At 35.7% G+C, this 16,205-nt stretch overlaps 1 protein-coding gene and 1 long non-coding RNA gene across 4 annotated transcripts in view; one reads left to right on the forward strand and one right to left on the reverse strand.

The window, feature by feature from the left end:
• dlgap1b (discs, large (Drosophila) homolog-associated protein 1b) overlaps positions 1–16,205 on the reverse strand; it is a 160,637-nt gene that overhangs the window by 90,961 nt on the left and 53,471 nt on the right. For all 3 annotated transcript variants that reach the window (XM_066683278.1, XM_066683280.1, XM_066683279.1), the window contains exon 2: positions 11,961–12,011. The gene's annotated coding sequence lies outside the window, so the exon portion shown is untranslated. The remainder of the gene's footprint in view (positions 1–11,960; positions 12,012–16,205) is intronic.
• LOC136708619 (uncharacterized) lies at positions 1,858–7,764 on the forward strand. Its single transcript, XR_010804370.1, has 3 exons — positions 1,858–2,324; positions 4,469–4,551; positions 5,854–7,764. It is a non-coding gene; the product is annotated as an uncharacterized lncRNA (long non-coding RNA).

Below are 16,205 nucleotides of genomic sequence, written 5' to 3' on the forward strand. Positions count from 1 at the left end.
AATATAAATTGAGTGTCTGGAATGACAAAGACACACGTTGTAGTTCTATACCTATAAATAACTGCATAACTACAGTTTACTTTGTGCCTTCAAAAACAGCCAAAATGAACTTAAAAGACTGCTTATAGAACACAGCAGCTACTGTTCACAAGATAATAACACAGAATTCAATTACACCCCCACCTACAGAATATAGTCCATTAAAGACAACTATAAATAATATCCCGGGTAAATCGAGTATGAGCCTTTTTCATCTCCATGGCAACTCAATTCACAATTTTCTTAATGGGTAATAAAATGGTGCTGAGCCCGCCTAATCACACTAGTAATAACTGTGGAAAAAATACAACTGCCTGGTTCATAATTAAAAAAAGATCTTTGGGGGTGGGGGTAGGGAGGTGTAACACATTTTCAAATATTATTTAACATTAGTTAATTAGTTAATTTTATAATTATGCATGTATGGTACAAAGACCCATGTCTAATAATTGTGAGCCCAAAATTATTCAAACCATAGGTTTCTTCTTGCTGAAAATGACAAAATAAAATGACAAAAGTAAGATATTTTGCTAGAAATGTAAATGTTACCTTGGGATTCAAAATTCAGACAACTGGCTAAAAGTTACTACCAAAGTGGTCAAGAAATAATTAACAGAAATCAATATCAAAAAGTTTGAATTGCCCAGCCAATGTTCAGCCCTGAATCCAATTGAAAATCTGTGAAGTTAAAGACAAGTGTGATGGTAAGGAAACCTTTGGAACTCAAAGGCCTGGGGATTATCACAAAAGAGGAGTGGTCCAAAATCCTAATAGAGACATGCAAAAAGCATGAAGAAACTGCTGTGATGGCAAAATGTAATGTAAAATGTAATAATTATATTATTGAATTTTTCCAGCAAGAAAATATAAATATTCAATATACATTTGAAACAGATATGAAAAATATAGGACTTATTTTTATAGAATGTGGGTCCATAGGGGCTGGAATGTAAAACTATTTTTCATTTAAACAACAACAGTTAATAATTTATCATATTAGTGTCATTACTATGTGGCTATAAGATATACACACAAATAATGCCGCATTTTTTAGTCCTCTTGAAGCTTTGTTAAACTGAAGTACAAAGAAAAGAAATTCCAATGTTTTCACTGATCAACTAAATCCAAATACATTTTGAATAAGATGCCTGCAACACACTCAAAAATTGTTGAAACAAAAGGCATGTTTACTAAACTGACACTAACCCTAAACACTGTTACATCATCTTTCCTTCAGATTACAACTGATAATCATTTGGCAAGTGAGGACACACATTTTTGCCATTTTGCAGTGGATCTGTTGCCCATTTTTGCTTGATACAGTCACCTTTGCCTAACTAATTACTTCATGATGAAGAGATATTTAAAAATCACATACAAACAAACATAAATATTTTTTAGATTAGAATCAGTCAAGCTATTCAAAAAGTAGGCAGCTGTTTTTGGTAAGTCAACACTGGCATGTGTGGGTGAGAGATAGTAAGAGAGTGTGTATTATGAGATCATGTCTGGGCTTTAAGCCCTGGTTTTGAGCTTTAATTTGACAGCTCTCAAAAAGTCCCCAGAATTACAGCTGTGATTAAGCTAAAGCACAAAAAAATCCATGGCAGAATTGTTCAGCTCCCATGCACTTGTATACATCAAATAATTCACAGAGACCATGTACCAGGCCTTATTCCATTGTATTTATACTATATATCATTCAGTATTGACGATTCCTTCACAGTTGAGCAAGTCACCCATGTACACTTGTCATACCTAATGAGTCTCCCTACCTCTCTAGTAACCCTCAAGACAGGTTGGACTTCAATTCCCAGGATCCCACTCTGTCTCAAGTTCCTGTCACATGCCCTCAGTCAGCCAATCAGGGAGGGCTTTCTCGTTCATCATCCCCCTAGTTCTAATCTGTGTCACCTGGATAACTCGGCATGAGGGTATATTAGGACAAACTGTTTTAGGCTCTGTGCAAAGTATTGCCTTCGGTTACGGTGCTATACTGAGCTGCTATTTTCGGACTTCGTTTACCTTGTTCCTTTCGTGTTTATGTTTTCCGGTGTCTTCTGGCTTCCGTTACTGTGACTGTGTGTTCGTGTTCTCAGTTCGTGTTCTCAGTTCGTGTATGTTAGCTTCGGCTTCGTGTATGTCCTTCCCTGTGTGAATAAATCCTGTCTTCGTCTGCAAGCGTCTGCCCCATTTCGGTGTCGTTACAACACTAAAGTACCCTTGACCCATCATGGATGCTGCAAATGATTTCATTTGGAGTAAAAACAATTAAACTTTCCAAAGTAAGTGCATGCATTAACTTTGAAAACCCTTTATACAAAAAGTAGGCTCCCCACTTATTTATGTATATAAACAGTATGTTTTAAACATGTACCTGAATATTTCCTTGCTATTGCACCACAATCCTGTTTTTATATTAATCATTCATTCAGTAATTCATTGTATGTATCCAGTTTAGAGTCTGTCATTCCAAGTTTTCAATTCAGGGCTAAAATAAACTCTTTTATAAGGATGCCAAAAAGACCCAACCTGCTGCAAATATTAAAACACACTGTAAATCAGAAAAAGAACCAAAACCCACAGTGATTTCAGAAAACACAATTTGAATATAAAAATGTTCTTGCAATAATAATGTGCTGCAGAAGAAGCCACAAAACAACACATCTTTGGTAGATTTGTTAAGCATTCCATCCTTTTTTTTGTATATCATACCAAAAGTAGCCACAACAAAAAACAGCTCAATATTTGCTAATTCTGGATATACTGGATAAAACAAAATCATAACATCTGCAACAACACAAAATATTAAATACAGTCTATAAATAGGCTTTATAAAGAAGATTAGAATGGGAAATAATACTAAAATCTGTTTACAGAAAACCCTCCACCCTTCAATTATTTGGGCCAAATTTGACAAAATATGCAGTTTCTATTATATTTTAAGTTATTTCCAATACATCTTTTTGTTTCTGTTAACAATACAATTATGCAGCTTAACTACAGTAAAACCAGGTGCATCAGTTTCAGGTTTTACAAACGGTGTATTTATAATTATGTAGTAACTATAAAAATGCATTAGTCTATTTAAGCATACACTGTGAAACTCTAATTTCTATTGCTGTAGTTTGTATTGTTAGTGTAATTAGACAGTATTTAGAAACAACATTTCAAGTGGTTGCAAGAATATAAAATAAGCAGCTATTTTTATGAAAAAGGCTGCATTTCTATACTTTTATGGACTAACTAATAATAATTTGTACAGTATCACTCAAGAAATAGAAATGGTTCAAATGTAGCTTTTGGTGCCTCTGCAGTGCTCTGTGAATGGCATCCATGTTAACATGTTATGGCGCATAGGAGAGGAGCTAAGCTCAATGCATAATGAATACAGACACAATACCCTCAGCAGAGAGAGAGAGAGAGAGAGAGAGAGAGAGAGAGGATGAAGAAGAAAAACAAGACAAAAAAGCAAAGGACGAAAGATGAGAAAACAGTGTGCATGAGAGGCTGAAATAAGCCAGAGGCCATAGGAGGAGATATGAAAAGAGGGAAGGCTTAGTGATAGATGATAAGATTTGCGAAGCAAAGTAAAATGAGTGAAGAAAAAAAATTATTTAATTTATTTTTATGTCTTTTTTGCTAATTGTGTCTCTCAGAGGTACTGACAAAGAGATAATTTATTTTAAACCATATTTCACTACTACATGCAACTCATATGAGATAGAGAATTAAGCTGTTTTGTAGGTGTCAGTAAAATGATTGTTTTATTGGTGAAAAATTATAATCGGAACAAATTTGCTTGTGCACATCTTCAGAAATTAAATGCTATGAGTACACATGGTGCAGTAAGAGCATAAACAGTAAGGGTAGTGCACACAATCAACAGCTTCACAATGGCCAAAAGTTTTGAAGAAATGCTGTGTCAAAGCCAATTCCACAGTTTCTCTGGTCTGCCCCCTAGTGGAAGCCTCCAGTTTCAAGTGTAGCTCATAGGCAAGTATGTGAACAGTTACATGAACACATGGCCAAAAAATAAGTATATCTAGCCTATATGGCCTGAACATATGTGATTCAGTACTAATTCCATCACAAACATGGCTGTGTGAGGGATCTACCATCTACTGTATGGAGAATTTTGATTCTTTGTCTCATCTAAGTTAGAATTTAAATGTAATAATCTTTTTGTAAATGTGTAATTCCTCTGGATGCTCTGGTTTCCACCCATAAACTGGCTTTGCACAATTGTCCATAGGTGTTTCTGTGTGTGTGTGTGTGTGTGTAAGATGCCCTGCAAAGGACTGCCTGGAATATGCTCCTGTCTTGTAACAGTGATGGCAAACCCACTGTGACCATGAAAAGTGGTTACAGAAAATGAATAAATTAATGAATGAAGCTTTCATAAATATTGGTTGCTCATTTTTTGTAGGTAAAAATGACTGACAGCTTCTTTAAAACCCATGAAAGTGGTACTCCAGGACTATGGTTTGGAAACAGCTCTCACATGATAAGGTAAAACTGTTTAAAATGCAATGGGACATAATGTTTTAAAAGTAAACACATCTTGTGCTATGCATAAAAATGCTCCAGGAGTTCTTACTGTGCTAAGCTGAATATTTAAAAGCCATGGGATCAAACATGCTGCAGTTTAACCCTCTGAAGACTTGGCTTACTCTAAAACTGTACTAAAAGCTCTAAACCCCACCTATCAACACTGATGCTTGATTGAAACATATATACATTAACACTGAACAAAGGTAGGATATGTGGTGTTAAGAGCAACATAACTGGGCATTAGATTACTAGTGAAGCATACCAAAGCCTATCAGCCTGTGTAAGTGGCCTTAATTCAGTTTATTATGCAAATGCTGTAGAGTCCTGTCTTAATGAGTATTGATAATAAATTAGTAAATAAAAATTAATAAATAAAAATACATTAGTAAAAAACTACTTCACCCTCATGACTTAAATTTATTCATAACTCCCTCTCAAAACTGATATAAGTTAGCTACATCTGCTGAAAGTGCTACTGCGGCATAGAAACAATTCTTCAAAAGGTAGGTGAACAGAGAATGGAAGAAGCCAACTAATCATTTTTTGCAAATGAGGTAATTAATTTGGGTTAGTGGGCTGAATTGCTCGAAGCCATAATGCCTTGGATGCCTAGAACACTGTAGCACATTCTTCAGTGGGAAGGCAAATCGGTAGCGAAGTTCTTTTATAATTTAATCATGAAAACTCGAAATTTTCATTAATTTCAATAATGTCTGGTGATAAAATAGCCTCTAATAATTTATATGAAACACCTGCTTAAATGGCCAATTACAGTGCTGTGAGCCTTTTGATTTAAGCTGTTTTTGTGCTAGTTTTATTTTTAAAGGAGTTCAGCTTAATATTTTCTAAAAAATACCAGACTTTTTTAAAAAAAAAAGAAAAAAGAAAAAAAAAGCGCTGATGTAAGTGGCAGGTTGTGTTAATATTTTTGTTCATCAGTGTACTTGCCTAACTGAGCAAGTAATGTAATCCTCATGGGTAAATGCAGAGGACTGCAAAGCAGCAGTCATCATTAAGTTAGACTTTGGATAATAACAGTATCAGAAATTGCATAAAGAAATACAACTGAGATTACTTAACAACTTAGTGTGATTAGCAATCATGATGTAACTCCATTTTCAAAACAAAATAGAAAACATGTCTTGGCTGACTGAATACCTTTTTGTTAACATAAATCGTATTTATTATTTAATTAGTATAAGATTTACTGCTTAATTTCATACTGCTCAAAGTATGGGATTGTCATTCCTTCTCTGCCAGGTGTCTTCAGTGCCAACACTACAATTCCCAGAATCCTCCAGAGAGTTGTGATTACTTGAGTGATACCAATACCAATCAAAGAAGTAGACAATGGAGTCCCTCTCCGAAGTACTGATTAGTTACACCCATCTGAGGTCCTTTTAAAAGTGTCTTTGCTATGTCACAGTGTGTAGTACTGTTTTTCATTTGTCATGACTAAGCATTAGTTTTTTTCTCTTTCTATTTATATTTTTATTTTATTTTTGATCTTTGCACATCCCAACACAAACACGAATATAAAAAAAAAAGATATGGATGGATAAAAAAAAAAGGTTTTTGTCTGCATTTGGTCTTCCCTTCCACACAACAGCATTTTATGTCACTGAAAAGGTGAAGATTTTTTGAAAATGCCATTGTCAGTGTTCCCATGCAGACAAGGAAATCTAACATTTTCTGAAAACACTGAAGTCACACCTGTGTCTGCCTGAAATTCAAACAGCTCCTCACTCTATGAATTACATGATTCATAAAACTACAATATACACATGCAGATAGCACTAGATTTCAGATTCCAACATATGAATAAATATAAACAACATTTTATTAGAAACATAATAAAAAATAATGCACTATTAAGATCTAGAATCAGTAAATTTCATGACTTGTGTTGTGCACTACATAAGGAGAATGGAGTGATTTGGGATTAATCCTCAAATTTCTTTCATTTATCTGGGTGTTTTGATGTCTCCCCTAAAGAGTTACTATGGCCTCCTACTGGACTGTCATAATAATGCAAACTAGTAACTAGTACCTGTGTGGAGTTTAGTTTCCCTTTTTGCTTGCATTAGTTTTCTAGTCTCTGCTTTGTGTTAGTTTGTTGTTGTTTTTGTTTCTTGAGTTGGTCCTCAACTCCTATAATTTTGTGCCACGTGTACAGTACTTTACAGAAGTGTTAGGTACCTAAGATACTTATATATATTTAAATGAATGCCTTCTCAGTAAGCGTGGTACTTGTATAAAGTTATATATATTCATTCATTCATTGTTTTATAACCGCTTAACCAACTCAGGGTCGCAGTGGGACCGGAGCCTACATGGAATCAATGAGCGCAAGGCAGGAACACACACTGGAGGGGGCGCCAGTCCTTCACAGGATGACACACATTCAAACATTCACACTTATGGACACTTGAGTCGCCAATCCACCTACCACTGTGTGTTTTTGGACTGTGGAAGGAAACCGGAGCCCCGGGAAGAAACCCATGTGGACACAGGGAGAAAACACCAAAGTCCTCACAGACAGTCACCCGGAGTGAGACTTGAACCCACAACTTTCAGGTCCCTGGAGCTGTGTGACTGCAACACTACCGTGCCAACCCTAAGTTATATATAATCACAGTAAATACAAAAAAAAAAAAATTAATAATAATAATAATAATAATAATAATAATATAAAACAAATAAGAAATGTCTTTATAAGAAAGAGTGAGTTTGAAGAACTGTTTTGTTCAGAATATCCTTGATTGCATGAAGTTGTTAAATCAACAGCACATATTATTTTAAATAATTATTTATTAACTTGTAAAACTAGGTGATAACCTCAAGATGATAGATGATAACCTCAAATAATATGGACTGCCATGAGAAGAGATTTGGAAAAAGTTAAACCAACACATTCACACATAGAATATCACACTTACTATAATAATGTTATTAGGTTTTATTCTAATGTTGGGTGTTATTTGTTGTTTGTTTGTTTTTAGCAAATAAACACTTACTGCTCAGATAAATAGCTTTTTAAATCTCATAATCTCTGGTGCCTAAAACTGTTGCACAGTACTATAGGTCTCTAGTCATTGGTTAGTTCTAGTGTGTATTAGTATGTCTTGTTATATTCAGTTTCAGTTCTCTTTATTTGTCCTTTATATTGCTTCCCTCTTTTAGTATCTCTTTGGTTCTCTGCTGTGAGTTTAGTTTAAATTAAATGGATACATCTGCAGTTACTTCCACCTCCCTGGTGTGTGCTTATTGTGAGTTTCACCTTCCTTTTTGTCTAGCACTCTTGCATTGTTGTGGTCAAAATTGGTAAAATGATTAATTAGCATTAAAACAACAACAATAACAACAACTGTTTTTATTTTTATTTTTCAACAATACAATTTAAATTTTAGGATAAAAAAAGTCTGACTGTCAATCCCAATTAATCCACAATTTTATGCACCCAGGGCAGATCCTGAATATGTATTGATTGGTGTTCATTCCTCCCTCTCTGGTCTATTTCATGTTGATTTGTTCTGTACCTGTTCTCACTGTGGTGTTTAGGGTCCACATTTGTTCTGTTGACACTAGTCATGTGCTTGCCACATTCTCATGTTTACATAGCCACACCCCAGTCAGGTGGTATGTGCTCTCTCACGATTTAAATTCCAGGAACCCGGTCTCTGTGTTTGTCCACAATTTGTGTTTTATGTCTCTGTTGCTAACATGCACAGTAATTGCTTGATTCCTGTTTGCAACATTTTATGTTTTTAAATTGTTTCCTTGTTTCTGTTGTTTGCTGGTGTTCATGTAGTTTCCCTGGCTCTCATTCTATTCTTTATATATTTCTGTCTTATTCTCTGTCTATGCCTGTGTTTTAGTCTTAGTTCCTTGGTCTTGTCATTCATTGTTTTCATGTTTGTCTCAGAAGTCCAAAATGGTTTTCTATTTACTAGTCGCTGTTTTACTCACTATACAGTGCACTATTATAGTGAACTAAATTCAGGAGTGTAATGATGATTTTGGACACTACCTCCTGCAGACTTTTTCCAAACATTAATTCATTGTCTGTATCTGCTTATCCAGTTCAGGTTCGCAATGTAGTGATATGATAATCCTTTATTAATTCCACAGTTTTACAGTGCTACAGCAGTAAAAAGAATAGGACAGAAGTATCAGGGCCAAACATTTGTGTAGAAAAATGCAATATCATTGTAAAAACATGATAGTAATTAATAGCAAACAAGCTGAAAACTACCATTGTGAAGAACTATTTTAAAATCTAGAAAGTGTTACATTGCATATCCCTTTCCAACACACTCACAAATATACAAACATACTCACACAAACACTACATGTGCACTCAGAGCAAATGCTAATCCATCTCAATAGCTGTATCTTTCAGCCCTTTCTTTCAAACTCATTGACTCGCCCTTGTATCTACAGAAACAGACTTGGCAGCAGTTCTTTGATGTGTACAGCCTTGGGGTTGCTTTTGTCTCTTTTTCAAAAATCCTCCATTTGTGGATGCAATCCAATTTTCCTGAGTAGTTGTTAAACTACCAGTGCCAAATCTTATATGGATGAGTCCTATATTCCCATACTTCATACAATATTCGCTGTTAGGAAGACTCTGGAATATTCCAGAACATTCTAAAACATTCTGGAAAGAAGTTCCAGACACCTCCCCCAAATGGCCTTTCAAAGCTAGTGCTAAGCAATGGTACTATGATCATCAAAAAGCTGGCCTCTCCACATCCATATTTTTGGCATCAGGTAAAAAGACATGAGGCCTGTAGAGAGCAGAGTTCAGTAAGTCATGATTCAACTAGAGCCACTCCAGCTAATGACAAGTGGCAACGTGTTTACTAGCAACACATCATGCTGATGTCTCTTGTCCCATTTAATATGTGTTTCTATTGGATACAGGTCAGGCTATATTTGGAAACTGAATTAATGTGACATGCTTACAGCCTCCTACAGATATGCTTTCATGGATCTGAAAAGGCAAAATGACACCTCCAAAATGGCTTTTTTTTACATTTCAAACATATAATGGAGGTTTATATAAAAATATTTTTATTTCCAGTAATATTTACATTTCTCCATTCTTTACAAAAGGACACACAATCGTAGAATGAGTAGAATTCTGTGACATCCAATATAACAATACCACACACTAATAATAATAATAAAAAACTGGCAACCTCACCAAAGTTCCTCACACAAAAACATGTATATATCATTGTGGCCCAAGCCTGCAAAGGGTGAATGGAAGGGGCACGTTAAAGTCTCGCCACTGGCTGTGCACAGGTTCATCTGCAAGGTAAAAAGGTCGGGGAAGAACAGAAAGCGTCGAAGGCAGAGTTCTGAACCCTGTCACATAACCCACATAACCCTTCTCACTCAATTTGGCTCAGTACCCATCAAACAAATCATAATTAGAAACACCTGGTGAAAGATGTTCTGATGGGTATAAACTACATACCTAGAAAGAATACCACTTTAGAATAAGACTGCACTTATTACAAAAGCTTATTAATTAGGTTGCAAATGCATTAAAATCATGAATAATTCGTTATAACACTTAGATAGAAAGTGCAACAGTGATCTGCTGTTTGCCAAATAATTTGCCATCCATCTCCACTGGACACTGACCTTACTTTGTCTTCTCCATCAGTCAACATTAACTTTGTCAGCTTCAGCACATTTTTGCTAATAAATTTAGCCCTTTTTAATCAAGTAGTTTATATAATAAGTTTAATCAAGTAACCTCTGATACAAAGTCTTTTTAAACACTGATGATAATGTGCTGTACCTTAACATATGAAATGATTAAATTCAATTTCTGAAGTTTTTTACACTTTTTTTTTTTGACATTTTCAGTAATTTCTGACCCTTTTAGTATTAGACATGAAAGTGGTCACAATTTCCCTTCCTATCTCTGTGTTACAAATGAATATTAATGACTTTTAAGGTGTTTACACCCTAATAAATAATGGTATATTAAACAAATATTTAAACCATTTATAAACCTTAATTTAGTTTTATTTTAAAGTGGTGATAGAGTTGTGAGGAAGAAGAGTGGGTGACTTTGAGACTTTTGATTATTTTTATTAGTAAAGAAGATGTGCTGTATTATGTTTTTTTAAGAACTCATAAAAAATAGTACTTGCAACATTTTTGTTTACTCTAATCCCTTTGTGGAGAAGAGAGCTCAGATATCCTCAGTCTTTGAGCCTTTGGATTTACCCGAGGGGATGTCAGTGGAAAGCCAGACTCTTCTGGGTAAATAAAGCCAAGCCAAGACAGGCTTCACTTTTCCATTCAAAAACAAGGCACAAGCTTACATATTTCTACCCTTTCAAATCCATTATTCCAGATTTAATGAATCCATGACCATGGAAACTTACACAAATTGTTAGAGGTTCCACACAGCAAATTCTCCAGTGTTAAATCAACACTATTAGTGTTAACTTAACACTGAGAGTGTTCAATTTTTACACTAATAGTGTTGATTTAACACTGGTGAATTTGCTGTGCACAATTATATTTTTGACATACTGCAGTGAGGCTATTTCTGGACAGTGTAATCGATAAAATATTTCACCCTGTGGTTAACAATTCAAAAAAATTTTTTCTTTTGCCTTGAGAGTTACCATTTTGGTAAAGTTGGCTGACTTTGATGCATAGAGGTCGCTGGTGTGTGGAGTACTACTTATTTGAGACTAATTAGTAACTCGTAGTATCCATGTGACACATCACTAACATTTATAGTGCCAGGCATCTGAGGCATATTTCTTGGGTTCTGTGATATTATATACATCACATCCTCTACAATTTATCAGTGCATGTTAATATATATACTGTAAATATTAATGCACACAAATTACAAAAATTGCAGATCACTATTTTTTAATGCAGTTTATTTTACTTTATTTAACCCTTAAGTAAAATAAGTAACATCCAGGAAAAACAAGTTAATCCATGAACATTTATAAACTTCATCTCCAGTCAGAAGTGTAGGATCCCCCATGCCAGAAATCAAATTATTCTATTTACTAAGTGTACAAATAACATTTACATTTTTTCTTTTTTTTTTTTTTATGTAAAATGTGAATTGTCTCATTTCATCTCATCATCTTTTCTGCTTGTCCTTTTCAGGGTCGCGGTGAAAACGTGAATTGCAATTATTATTAAAAATTCCCGGTAAGCTCGAGTGTGACCGTGAACTGGATAAGCGGTTTCAGACAATGAGTGAAAACTACACAGTAGTAATTTTTGGATTACAATTATATGTTACACCAAAAAATGCTTCACAGTTTATTTGTACACCTAATATTCACTGTGCTTAAATACCTCCCACTCACCTGCGTTTACTTTATTTTGATGCGCATTCTTCCTTTTTTCACACCATCATTCTGATGAGATGCAGGAGACAGAGAAGAAAACAGAAAAGGAATTAGATTTCTTACGTACAAAACCATTTTAAAAAGTCTGACATTTTTGCTCACAACGTGGAACATGACACAGGAATTAAATCTGAAATGCAAGCAGAATATTAAAACCACAGGCAGGCAAAGCTAATAACATTAATTATCTCTAGGACTGGACCCAAATATTCGTCTAGTTGGATATTCATTTGTTGGGTAGGTATTTGGATTTTGTTTTTAGGTTGAGATTTTTTTAAGATCATCTAATTACTGTCATTAATGAGGTTTAATTTTAATTGACTGAAAAGACAATGAGAAGCAACATAGCCTCTCTAGTGCCAATAGCTAAAAAGACAGCCCTCTGCTCTGCTCCTGGAAACTTCCTACTCCACTTGTATTCATGCTCTACACATTATGTAAGTCCTTGTATGAATGAAACAAAAATGGCCTAACAATACATTTATTTTCTTTCCATGATTCATTTTGTCGGCAAATATTACTGCCAAAACTTAAGAATGTTATTTGGGAGAGCCATAATTTTCTTATTACAATAGCACTTGTCTAGAGCTGTGATATGTTACATAACAACTGAAGAGACAGCTCTTGAAGTTGATGTGTTGGAAGCAGGATTGGAGCAACACTGATAATAGGCACATAGTTATTGTCATATTGTTTTAATTAGGGCATCTCAAAAATGGCAGGTTTTGTGGGGTGTTCCCAGTATGAGGTAGTTAGTACCTACAAAAATTGATCCAAGAAAGGACAACTAGACTCAAGATGCCTAAGACTCATGAAGTCTCAAGTGAAGCATAGGCTAGCGTATCTGGTCCAATCTCACAGAAGAGCTACTGTAGTAAATATTTGCTGATAATATTACTCATGTCTGTTGCAGAAAATTGTTAGGACACACAGTGCATTACAGCTGGCATCAATGAGGCTCGGGCACCCATTAAAGGCATCTGGGAAGGTGCTGTGATTTGTTCACGTTCAGAAGCTCTGCGTCTTTTAAAGTGAAATTGTATGTTTGAGGAGAAAATGATAGTTGTTTGTATGTAGCCAAAGTTTAACTTGTTTGTAAGTTTTTATTCACTGTTTAAATGACCACAGAAACACACTTGTAACTTGAGTTGTTCAGTTTTGTTGCACTTTCGTTCTGTGTTTACTTGCATGCAGTTAGCAGTCTCTTTAATTTAATCTGGGTTCCAATGTAAATAATCTGAAACAGCAAAAATAAGTCAATATTACCCATGTATGGAGGAGCAATATCCTCATCTGTTGTCATGATTTTCAGCATTTGGAGGGTTCTTTGCTGCTGTTTTTCTGCCTTCAGCAGAGAGAGAGGAAGCCTAGCATATTGTACAAAGCCACTTTAAGTTTTTACTCATTTGCAGACAATCATTTACAGACACTTCAACTTTCTGTTCACTGTATGCCTAAAATATACATTACCTAGTCCCACTGTAAAGAAGGATCAGTATTATTTATTATAAAACTGGACTTGGGATGGTTATATCTTTATTGGAATGGTTATTGCATTCCAGTGATTTCATCTGGCCATATTGCTATAGTTAGGGAACATAACTGTACCACCGGGGAGTCCAAATTCCGGCCCCCAGGCCAAATGCAGTAATATTTTAATTGGCCCGCGGCTTCACTCTAAAGAATATATCATTAGTCTGACAATCTGACAATGACAGCAGTGCGCTTATGTATAAGATATTGCACCAATGTGTTAATGAACTAAGCTAAACTTAAATGCCATTAATTTCTCTGGGCCAACAAAATAATTCACAGAATGACATTTGGTGATGGCTGCAGCAAAATAAAAAAACCCACAAAGTTCACAGTGAGAACCGGCGATTTCAAAAGAGAGGGAAATATTTGCGGTAAAATGTTGGATTTTACACCCTTTTGATAGCCTGCAGCAGTTAATGCTCTAAAATGAAAGAATCATTGCCCACATAATGACTCAAATTAAGCCACAAAGTATAGTCATGAACTCCATAGTGCTGTGAACATTAACTTACACAGACCAACCATGCTCCAGTACGTTACGATTCAATCAGGCCCAGTGTGAGTACTTGATTTGCTTTCAGTAATTCCTGCTGATATGAATAACATTTACATATCAAACAGCAAGTGAAAAGTAACTTGATGTGTCAAAGTGGTCAAATGAAGGACAAGAAAACCCAGTGACAGTGTCATCAGCACGTAAGGCTCACTGATGTGTGGGGGAACTAAAGCTTGTCTGTCTGGTCCAGTTCCACAAATGAGCTACTGTAGCACAAACTGCTGAAAAAGATCATGCTGGTGCTGACAGAAAGGTGTCTGAACACAGTGCATCACAGCTTGCTACATAGGGGGCTGCATAGCTGTAGGTTGCTCAGAGTGCCTGTATTAACCTCTGTCCACTGCCAAAAGTGCCTAAATTGGGCAAATATACAACTGGACCAGGGAGCAATGGAAGAATATGCCCTGATCTAATAAATCATGTTTTTCTTGACATTATTTGGACAGCTAGGTACATGTACATTGCTTACATGGGGACTAGATGGTACTGTAAGAAAGAGGCCAGCAGAAGTAGTGTGATGCTCTATGCAATACTGAGAAACATTGGGTCCTAGCATTCATGTCATTATTCTGACGTGTATCAACTCCCTAAACATTGTTGCAAACCAGAAACTGCTTTCACAGCAAGTGCACTCCCAGTGGAAACTTACAGCAAGATAATGCACCCTGCCACACAGCACAATTCTTAAGGAATGGGGTAAGATACATGAAAATAATAAAAATAATAATACATTTTATTTGTAATGCACTTTAAATTTCAAGGAAATGTAGGCTAAAATTAAAAGATGTTGACTTGGCCTACAAATTTGCAAGGTGTTAATCTGATCAAACAGCTACAGGTCATGTTGGAGTCTGATCTACCCAAAGGTTTATGGCATAGGTCTTTAAATCCAGACCTTTGATCCAGGTTCCAGGCAAGAGTTTACAATGGCTGGACTGTATGACACTATACCTGGCCAGTCAAGTACAGCATAGCAAAGCAGTTGCATCTATAGTGACATACCCATTAGCCATTTTAAAATCCTGGCCTGGAACCTGGATCCAAAGTCCAGATTTGAAGGTGTCTGGTCTAGGGTTTAATGTGTTCAGTATGTTCTTCTGGTTGTGGGTCATGACTTGCCTTTTAAAGCATCTAATCACAGTTGTCACCGTAACTATCCAACAGTCACTAAGACTGGGCAGAATATGGAGGTTGCAATGGAAAGAAGGTCAATGAGCATCAAAAACAAGTGAGGATGGCAGCAAAAAAGAAGAAGGTAGACATAAGGAGCTTTTTTTTTCTTCAAAGAAATGTGTAAGACACTTAAAGTTGAGTTTGCTAATGAAATGAGTCCATCATAATAATATTAATGGGAATACTAGGCTTTGGTGCACAAAATACAGTAGGCTAATATAGTCTGTAGCTATGAATAACATGGTTTGGAAATGAACTACACAACACCTGTCAGTTCTCTTCCAGTCTCCCAGAGTAGCATGTCTAATTTCAGTTGAAACTCTCAATGTCAGAGAAAACTGAAGGATCTGGATGAAAATGTGCCTTGCACTCTCATTGACACATTGAGAGAGATTTTTTGCAAGTCATTAGTTTAACATTAATTTAACATTATATAATAAATGAATTAAATTATGAGTTGTTATTCAAAATAGTTTAAAAGCATGTAGTATATCTAGTATATCAGTCCTTTATTGTTTTATCAGGGAGCAAAGAGAAAAACAAATAAAAACAGGCAATGGGGTAGATTCACAGGTCCCCACCTATGTCAAGAGCAAATCTACTCCCTTGTGTGGAAATGATACCAAGCTTTCTTGCTGAGCTTGTGAGCAGTAACAACAGTGGATAAAAGTAACCAGAGCTTCTTGTGTTGCACTGAACACAGGCCCAGAATACACACAGATGGAGCATTTTCCTGTTTTAATTTCCTGGTTTTCTCTCCAAATCAGAAATCCGATATCTGGCAATTCACTCATTTTCCATTTTCCATAGGTACACATACCTATTTGGTTCGCTGGTCTTTTACCCAGCATGCCATCAAGGAGGAAAAAACACACTGTTAAATACCCCATCTATATCCACTGTATAACGCTTTATCTGAGGCTCTCGCACATGGACCA

The sequence above is a fragment of the Hoplias malabaricus genome, chromosome 10 (genome assembly GCF_029633855.1).
Source record: "Hoplias malabaricus isolate fHopMal1 chromosome 10, fHopMal1.hap1, whole genome shotgun sequence".
Lineage (NCBI taxonomy): Eukaryota > Metazoa > Chordata > Actinopteri > Characiformes > Erythrinidae > Hoplias > Hoplias malabaricus.